The 9,656-nt window shown below is 38.7% G+C and overlaps 1 pseudogene; it reads right to left on the reverse strand.

Annotated features, from left to right (window-relative positions):
* The window catches only part of LOC126401776 (zona pellucida-like domain-containing protein 1), a 7,043-nt pseudogene extending 2,978 nt beyond the window's left edge, over nucleotides 1-4,065 (reverse strand).
* Between the last annotated feature and the right edge of the window lie 5,591 nt (nucleotides 4,066-9,656).

Raw genomic sequence — 9,656 nt, forward strand, 5'->3', positions numbered from 1 at the left:
TTTTATTTTGGTACTTCCGGTGACCGGCAGTGTGAATTTGCATATTAGCTAAATATTTAGTTTCACCCAGAACATTTAGATTTAACATTAAACATTTAGATTTAGATTTAGCATTTAGATTTAACATTTAGATTTAGATTTAATATTTAGATTTAGCATTTAGATTTATATTTAGCATTTAGATTTAACATTTAGATTTAATATTTAGATTTAACATTTAGATTTACATTTAGATTTAGCATTTAGATTTTACATTTAGATTTAGATTTAATATTTAGATTTAACATTTAACTGCCACATTTAATATTTAGATTTAACTATTTAATATATTTCTAAGTTAACAAATATTGCTATAAATGTGGTAAAAGGTGACGTCAAAAAATTCACAACACTTTTTTAAACATTGTTTGAAGCTAAATGTGGCAAAATGTTGATGTTATTTTCAGCGTGAGACACTTTACAAACGGCACCCCATACATTGGGACTTTATCATCGCTGACAATGTTTCGTTAAAAATGTAAAAACAAAACAATTAAAAATGCATATAAAACAAAAGTTTGGGTCTCGGGAGGATATACATAGCACATAGAATGGCATTATCTTTTGGCCTCAAGACATGGCTCATCAAAGTTATCGCTTTATATGTGATGTCACAAGGATGTAAATTTAGATCATGTACCAGTAATTGTTGAAAAACTAGCTCAAATTAAAGTCAGTGAAATATCCAAAAATCAGTGATTTCAGTGCTAAAGCCTGACTTAGAGAGTGTGACGTGATTGTTTGTGACTCACAGGCTTTAAACTGCTGCACGAGGACACCTCACAGAGCCTGGTGACGCAGTGCAGGTAGAAAGTGGAAACCGTCAGATTTCCATGCTCCACAAATCTGAAGGTCTCAAAGGAGAAGTACGCCACCTGAGACTCCCCATTGAGCTCCACCTTAGTTTGTGCGTCACGTTGACACCTTGGGTGAAAAGGAGACAGGTAATGTGACTGCGCATGTGGGAGTACAAAGGACTAGTCTGGGGCTGAGTGTCAAAGTCAAAGACTCACCCGACAAAGAGGTCATAATACTTGTTGAGCATGGGATATGGACTCGTTGATGCATAGCATCTGTCCAGCATAACGTTGAACCTGTAAGGACAGACAGGTGGATTTTAAATTTCATTTTCTTGCTAATGTAACTTACTGTCAGCACAAGTTCAATCAGTTAGCAAATACACATCTTACTATATAATGATGAAAACTCTGTCTGTGGGTGTGTGTGTGTGTGTGTGTCTGTTCCAAGTTTTTCTCCTCACTAACTTGGTCCATCCATGTGAAATTTGGCACAGTGGTAGAGGGTCATGGGAGGATGCGAATGAAACAATATTACATCAACTGGCCAAAGGGGGGCACTATAGCAACCGATTGAAATTGCAAACTTTGAATGGGCATATCTCATGCCCCGTATGTCGTAGAGACATGAAACTTTGCACAGAGATGCCTCTCCTCATGAGGAACACATTTGCCTCAAGAACCCATAACTTCCGCTTATATAGATTTTCCGCCATTTTGAATTTTTTGAAAAACACTTCAAATGGATCTCTTCCTAGGAAGTTTGAGCGATCTGCATGAAACTGGGTGAACATAATCTAGGGACCAATATCTAAAGTTCCCTCTTGGCAAAAGTTGGAAAACTTACTAAAACTGAGCTTCTATAAGGCAATGAATATTGCGGAGGGCGTGGCTCATTACATAAAGGTGTATAACATCTCAAGGGTTTCAACGATCACCATGCAACTTTGTAGACATATGACCACACATAATCTGAGGGGACCCCTCCATTACTGACCCGATCAAACAAAATGGGGGCGCTAGAGAGCTAATTTATTATCTAGGCCATATTGATACCTAGGCCATATTGATTTTTACTAAACTTGGTAGATATGTAGAACAGGATGCCTCAAGGTGACTGGAGAAATTTAACTCTAATTGGCAACTGGGTGGCGCTATAACAACAGAAAAATGCTTAAAAATGGCTAAAATGCAACCGATTGCTGTGGCTCCGCCCGTGGCTGAATGTTTTTTGGGGGGGGGGGGTTCTAATTTTTGGTATGACTAAGTCATGGTATGGTATGCTGTACATAATCACGGAAACTGTCAGTGTGTCATTCTGTCAGTCAGTCATTCTGTCTGTCCCATGTTTTTGTTTTTCAAAAACTCTGTCTGAATACATTGCTCTTCTTAATGGGTTCAGTTGACTATTTAATCTGCAATTTCCTATGACCTGTATCCCAAACACACACCATGGGAAACCGTACATAGGCAACTGTGCACTCAATGGGTATGGACTAGTACAATGTGATGAGAAGACTGAAACCACTGTCCTTTATAGGCGTTGGTAGGTTGATTTCTTTTTGCCCGTACAAACTGAGCCAGCTGTTTTCCCTTGTTTCCAGTCTTAATGCTAAGCTAAGCTAATAAGCTGCTAGCTGTAGCTTTCTATCTAGCACGAGAATACAGACTGTTCTCGTACACTCATTGTACGATAGCTATGACAAGTAACGTACCACAATTCTTATATAACCCGTGTAATCAGGAAAGCTGTGATCACATGACCAATGTGCTAACGGGAATAAAGAAAGAAGTCTAAGTCTAAGAAGTATAAAGCCTTAAAATCAGTGTAGTGAGGCAGGTTGGAGTGATGGATGGGTCAAAAAAACATAAGACTTTACCCTAAGAGACTGGTGTTTGTGTCCCGTGTGAAAGCAAGGGAACTTTCAATTATTTCAATGTAAGCCTAACCTATGGAAATTTATATTAAGTGCACAACGCCATTTATGGAGCTCTCATTTTAAGGGTTAGGGTTAAGATATCATAGGAACCATTTCATGAGAAAACATTGGAACGTGGTATCTTTTCATCCAACTCTTGGCAGTAACTTGGATGAGCATATTTCCTGATATGTCAAACTATTCCCTTCAATACCTCTCTGTTAGATTGGTAGCTTTAACTGCAACATAAATCCTGGTCTTCGGCATTAGTCCTGTTTGTGGGATAATAAGTATGTCTTCATACTCGTCATCCTGTTCCACAGAAAAGAGTAAAATCAAATTATGAAATGTCAAAAAAATACTCTGAGTCCAACGTTAAAAGTGAGAGCAGGTCTTACTTGATAGAGCTGCATACTCAGTGTGCTGATGAAGCTACCATTGTTGTCTCTTATGGCAAGACTCACACCTGACCTGTATAGAATGAAAAGAAACTTGCATTAATCAAAATGTAGCTCGGTCCGGCTTATTTCCTGTGCAGCTTGTTAATTATGATACACTCACACGGCCAGTTGAGTGTTGTTCAGGAGATATTGCATCGGGTAGAAGCAGGAGAACTTGTACAGGATCTGTGGGCGATAGGTGATCATACCCGCAGAGGGGTCTACAGAGGTAATAGTGCCGGAGATGTTAACGTACTGGACATTTGAGAAGTCAGAAAAGAATCCAGTTCCAACTTGGTTGATTATCTATTGAAAAAGAAATATATATTTCACTGAAATCACGTTAATTCTTTGATGCAGGAATTCAACATACAATGATTTTCATAGCATGATCTTCCAATAAACCTGTTGGACTAAGTCCCTCAGTTAAAGAAAACTTTGAAGAAAGTTGTTAAAGCTCTTGTGACAAATACCTTGAAGTTATTATTGCAGAATGAGATGGAGCTTTTATTCAAGGGGAATCTGAATTTTATGACTGGTGGGTCCACGCTCCAGTCAGCAGTCCCAAAACACTCAGGCTGGTTAAACTGATTATTGAGGACCATCAGAGACTAATTGTAAAGAGCTTGGTACACCGGGCAAAGATAGATGCTCAGGTCCATGTACTCAGTGCCACACAACACAGTTATGTCCGAGTTTTCTGGAGGGATATAAAAAAAGGTGTAAATGGAAGAGTGAAAATAACAAATATCAAAGTAATTGCCACAAACCTGGAGCTCTGTTCGTATCGCTAAGAACGCAAGCATCTGGTATCTGGGCCTCGGTCCTCAGAATGAGGCCAAGCTGGCACACAAGGATGACCAGCCTCATTGTTCTGAGCGTGGACCTGTGAGAAAACAGCAAAACAATAGGAAGCAAGGCAGTCATTTTTTTTCAAGAATACTCTGAAAGAAAACTTCTTTAAAAATGTCATCGTACACCACAGATCAACCTACATTAGGACAGCAATGGCAGAAATAACAGCTATGGCAGAGTCACTCATTGCTGTGCTATTATGGAAAGAAATGAAAAGCATATTTCTGACTGGTTTTTGGTAATGATTCATGCATGATCATACATCTTTTTTTTTAAACATATGTTTATTGTTTTTCAGAATGAAACAAGAACATAGGACAAACAGATAATAGAAAAAAAGACCCTCCCTCCCCCCACCCCAAAACTAACAAATAAAACAAAAAACATGAACAGGATCAGCACATCATAGGTAAGAAATAATAATAATAATAATAATAATAGGAGTCACAGTTATGACAATAAAATACAAACATACAAATTAAAAAAAATTAATGTACAAGGTGAAGAGTAAAATGAGAGATACACACAGCAAGGTGTTTCACAGTGATCGACACATTAGTCCTTTCCTTGAAACAGTTGCAGTACAGAGTCCCACATCTTATCAAACGTGTCTCCCCTGTCTTCATTGTAAAGTCTCAGTCTCTCCAGATGGAGCATATTTGCCATTTCTCTCAGCCACAGATCGTACGTGGGTGCAATGTCCGACCTCCATGCCCGGAGGATTAACTTCTTCGCAATCACAGTTCCAAATATGATAGCCTTTTTCTCATATTTACTGGCGGAAGACAAAGGGGTAGTTGCCCCAAGAACGGCTACAAATGGATCAGGCTCCCAACATTTCCCATAAGCCATAGAGAAGCAATGAAAAATACTTTTCCAGTATGTATACAATTTACTGCAAAACCAAAAAGAATGTGCTAAGTTACCTTCTTCCACCATGCGAGAATAGATAGGTGTGCAGCCCAATAATACAACTTAAAATTCGGTAAAGCAAAACCTCCCATATCCTTTGGTTTTGATAGGTGTTTTTTAGAGATTCTAACTGTTTTATAGCTCCAAATGAAAGGTATAATAATCGAGTCTTTGCATTGCATTCATCTTCCCGACCATGGATATTGGGAGAGTTTTCCAAAACTCAATATTGGTTTTGGCTTGCTCAATTTTGCTTTGCCAGTTTAATCGGAGGAGATCATTTGGGTTTTTGGTGACAGTCACTCCTAAATATGTAAAAGCTTTGTAGGATTTCTTAAATGGAATGGATTGCAAATATGCCTTGTTAACTGCTGCGGAGATTGGCATAAGTTCACTTTTCTCCCAGTTGATAGAGAATCCTGACAGACTGCCAAACTTATCAATGAGAGTCAAGAGAGGAGGTACTGATACTTGCGGCTGGGAAATGTACAAGAGGATGTCGTCCGCATATAGCGAAAGATAATGTTTACGGCCAAACATGTCAATGGGAGAGATTAAAGGGCTCTGTCTGATACTAGCAGCAAGTGGTTCGATGATAACCGCGAACAAAAAGGGGGAGAGGGGACAACCCTGACGGGTCCCACGGTGAACTGCAAATGGAGGGGAGATATTCTGATTAGTGATAACTGATGCGGTCAGTCGCGAATAAATTATTTCAATCCATTTTATGAAGGAGGGTCCAAATCCAAATTTTTTGAGCACAGACATCATGTAGGGCCACTCTACTTGATCAAACGCACGTTGTGCATCCAGTGAAATAACAACCGTCTCTCCTGAATGCTTGGCATATAAGATGTTGAAAAGGCGGCGTAGATTGAAATACATGTGTCTACCAGGCATAAAGCCGGTTTGATCTGGATGTATGATGGAGCATATGCATTCTTTAAGTCTATTGGCCAGAATTTTTCTGAGGATTTTGGTTTCAATGGATAGTAATGAAATTGGGCGATATGATGACACCATCTGGGGGTCACGGCCGGGCTTTGGGATTAGCGAAATATTAGCTTTGTATAAGGTAGGCGGCAAACCTGAGGTCAGCATCGTATGGTTGAACATAGGTAAGAGCAGAGATGACAACTTAGAGCTAAATTTTTTGAAAAATTCTACGTTAAAACCATCTGGGCCCGGCGCCTTGTTATTGGGGAAGGAAGAGATAACCTGTGTGATCTCATCCAGATTGATGTCTTTATCTAGCATATCAACCGAGTCTAATGATAATTTGGGTAAGTCCAGATTCTCAAAAAATGTATCAAAAGCTTGAAAATCTAGGCCGCCCTGTGACCGGTAGACATTAGCATAGAAATCCGCAAAACATTCATTGATCTTCACCGGGTCTGTGTGCAAGGTACCTCTCTCAGATTTGATACAATGTATGGCTCTGGAAGCCTGTATTTGTCTCAGCTGGCGGGCTAATAGCCTGTGCGGCTTGTCGCCAAGCTCAAAATATCTCTGTTTGACTTGTACTAACAATTTTGATATGTTTTTTGACATTATAGAGTTATATTCATACCGTAGAGCAGTTATTTTATTAAGTACTTCTGTTTTAGGTTCAGTTTTGTATGAAGCTTCTAGCTTAGTCAGTTGATCATCAATTTCAGTTAATCTTTCCTTCGATTTTTTTTTTGCTGCTGCCTCATATGATATTATATGGCCTCTAAGGACAGCCTTCATCGCTTCCCACAGAGTGGAATCATCCACATCGCCCATATCATTGGTACTTAAATATAGTTCTATTTTACCAGAAAGATAGGTACAAAATTATTTATCTTTTAAAAGTGTATTATTCAAACGCCAGTTATGTTCACCTCTCTTACGGTTCAAGTCAAGACTTAAGGAGACAGGAGCATGATCTGATATTAGTATATTATGGTAAGTGCAATCAACAACTGACTGTAGCAGCTTAGAATCCAACAAAAAGAAATCAATCCTACTGTAGCAGCTTAGAATCCAACAAAAAGAAATCAATCCTAGAGTAGGATTTATGTACTGTGGAAAAATAAGAAAAATCCTTCGTGGTGGGGTGGAGAAGCCTCCAGATATCCACCAAATTGTAAGACTGCATAAGATTGTTGAGTGTGCCACTGTTTCTAAATATACTGGTCTGGGAGTGCTGTCGATCAAGAACAGGATCTAAAACGTAGTTAAAATCGCTGCCCATGATTACGATCGTACATCTTTTCATCAATCAGAAAAAAAGTGTAACTTTGTATCAGTTTACTATTATCATTGAATCACTGATGGCAAACTGAGTTGCACATCTTTACTTTACCACATAAACCCTAAACTGCACAGCCTATGACGCAAACTAGACACTGAAAACTTATCAGATAATTGTGCTAAAATAATACTAGTTAAAAGTGGCATTAACTCCCCATGATTTAAGAAACAACATTGGGTCTGTAAATATTGTTTTACATTATTATTTGGTATTTATACTGCATTGAAAATTGAATACGATGATTATTGAAGTTAATGGAGGGACTCACCTGTGTGCCTTCATTTCGTGTCTGGTCATCTGTTTGTAAATCTCTCCATTTATACTGGGGACCTGATAACAAAAAGCTGTAACATTAGCTGGGCATCACAAACAAAGCATGCAAAACTTCCTCAACAGTGGTGCCCCTGTCATAAAATGAATGCAGGAAAATGCCCATTGATATTTTATGTGTGAACATGAAGAGGCTATTTCAATACTGGGTGCAGCGTCCCCAGTAGGTTGGGATTGTTTGATACAAACTGTAATAGTAATTAACTGAAATGCATTGGTATATTGAATAAATCAAAATGCCCCAAGGTGGGGGTGACACTTTTGTCAAGAGATTCTTACTCCATTGATAAAATGTGGCCTTTGTTTTGAAAAGGCTGTGATCTTTTTGGTTTGTCTCTAAAATTTATAAGGTCACAAGACACTGAAACTTCTGACTTTCATTCTCAGCGCAAATACTGAAGGTTCATTTTATATGGGCCTGAAACAGGTATGTCCAAAGTCTGGCCCAGGGTCCAATCATGACCTGTGGATTCATTTTAAATGGCCCTTGGCTTGTTGTTCAGAATACACTTTGCCAGTGATTCCCAACTGGTCCAGCCACAGGGTCCAGATTGCTCCTTAGTCATTAGTTCAAGGTCCACAAGGTCCACAAAGTAATATATTTAGCATCATACTTGAATTTGGCCACGTTGTAAAGGTAGTTTGCTGTCTCTGTTAAGTAGCTGTCTGTTATTCACTTACTTCACAGCAGGAAAGGGCAAAAATGAATTGAGTTTTTTACAAACTTGACACATTTGCATGTCACTTGCTGTCCATTCAGAATGGACCCGTGACCCACCAGTTGGGAACCACTGCACCAGGCTATGTGGTATGTGGTCCAGCACACACTATTGGTTTATCAAGCAAGATCTCTTTGCATTTTTTCCTTCCACCTCACGATGGCAGGACTATCAAACAGTTTGGCAGGACTATCAAACAGTTTGGCAGGACTATCAAACAGGACTATCAAGCAGTTAGACATGCATCAAGTAGGAACTATGGAGGCGAACTAATGTGTTTTCCTAAAGAGACAGTAAACAAGCAAACAAACAGTTACCTAACAGCAAACATTTACTACTTGGTAGCAGATATATTCACAGCAAAAAAAAAGCATAAAGTTGACAGTGAGGGCCGCTGCTTTCAAGATCTGTGAAAAAGTTGAATACTTTTTAACTGAAAGATGAAACAGTTGCATTTGTCACTTGTTTGAGATTTTTTTTTGAAACAGTTGCATTTGTCACTTGTTTGAGATTTTTTTTTTCTTTTTTTTAATTACACATATGACGTGAGAAGCAGCTGGCCCCCAGGTATTTTCACATTATCTGGCCCCCATTAAGAAAAGTTAGGACACCCCTGGCCTAAAGTCAGTTATGACAGCTGATACGCGATATTTGCAGCAACATAGAGTTAAACAAGTATACTGTTTTACAAATAGCCTGCATTTAGGTTTATACAGTCTGCAGCCCTGCTAGCAGCTCTGTGAGGTTGTATTCAGGCACAGTGCTGCTTTTAACTCAATGCTAATGTCAGTATGCTAACATGCATATGTTTAGCAGGTATAGTGTTTACCATTTTTACCATCTTAGCTTAGCATGTCAGCATGCTAACATTTGCTAATTAACACAAACAGCTGAGGCCCTTGGCAGTGTCTTTTTTTTTGTACAGATGTTGATTCATTCTTTTTTTTTTTTTTTTGAACCACCTCAACTGGCTCCTTTTTTCCAAATTAAAAAAGAAGACAAGGAGAAGTTGGAGAGAAGCAATGAGGGGAAATAGCTGGTGAATTTATTCAGTATTTACTGTAGCAGTTTGATAGGTAGGCTTCTGTATTTTCCTCAGGAGTTGGTGGAGACCAAAAAAGAGCTAAAACAGCTCTGTTTCAGTACTGGACTTACACTGATCAAGTGATCAGAAACACGACTCCAAATAAGTGATAATGTTGATCCATAACTGCTGGATGTGTAAATGAGCAGCTGTTTGCTAAAAAGGTCATAAGTCAATGTTCATAACTCGTTTACGCTGCCCCCAAGTGGCCAAAAGATCAGTTATAGTAGGTTTATAGATGCACCATGTAAAGTTACTATTATCTGAAATGTTAAAAATTATA

This window comes from Epinephelus moara, chromosome 2 (assembly GCF_006386435.1).
Source record: "Epinephelus moara isolate mb chromosome 2, YSFRI_EMoa_1.0, whole genome shotgun sequence".
In the NCBI taxonomy this organism is placed as follows: Eukaryota; Metazoa; Chordata; class Actinopteri; order Perciformes; family Serranidae; genus Epinephelus; species Epinephelus moara.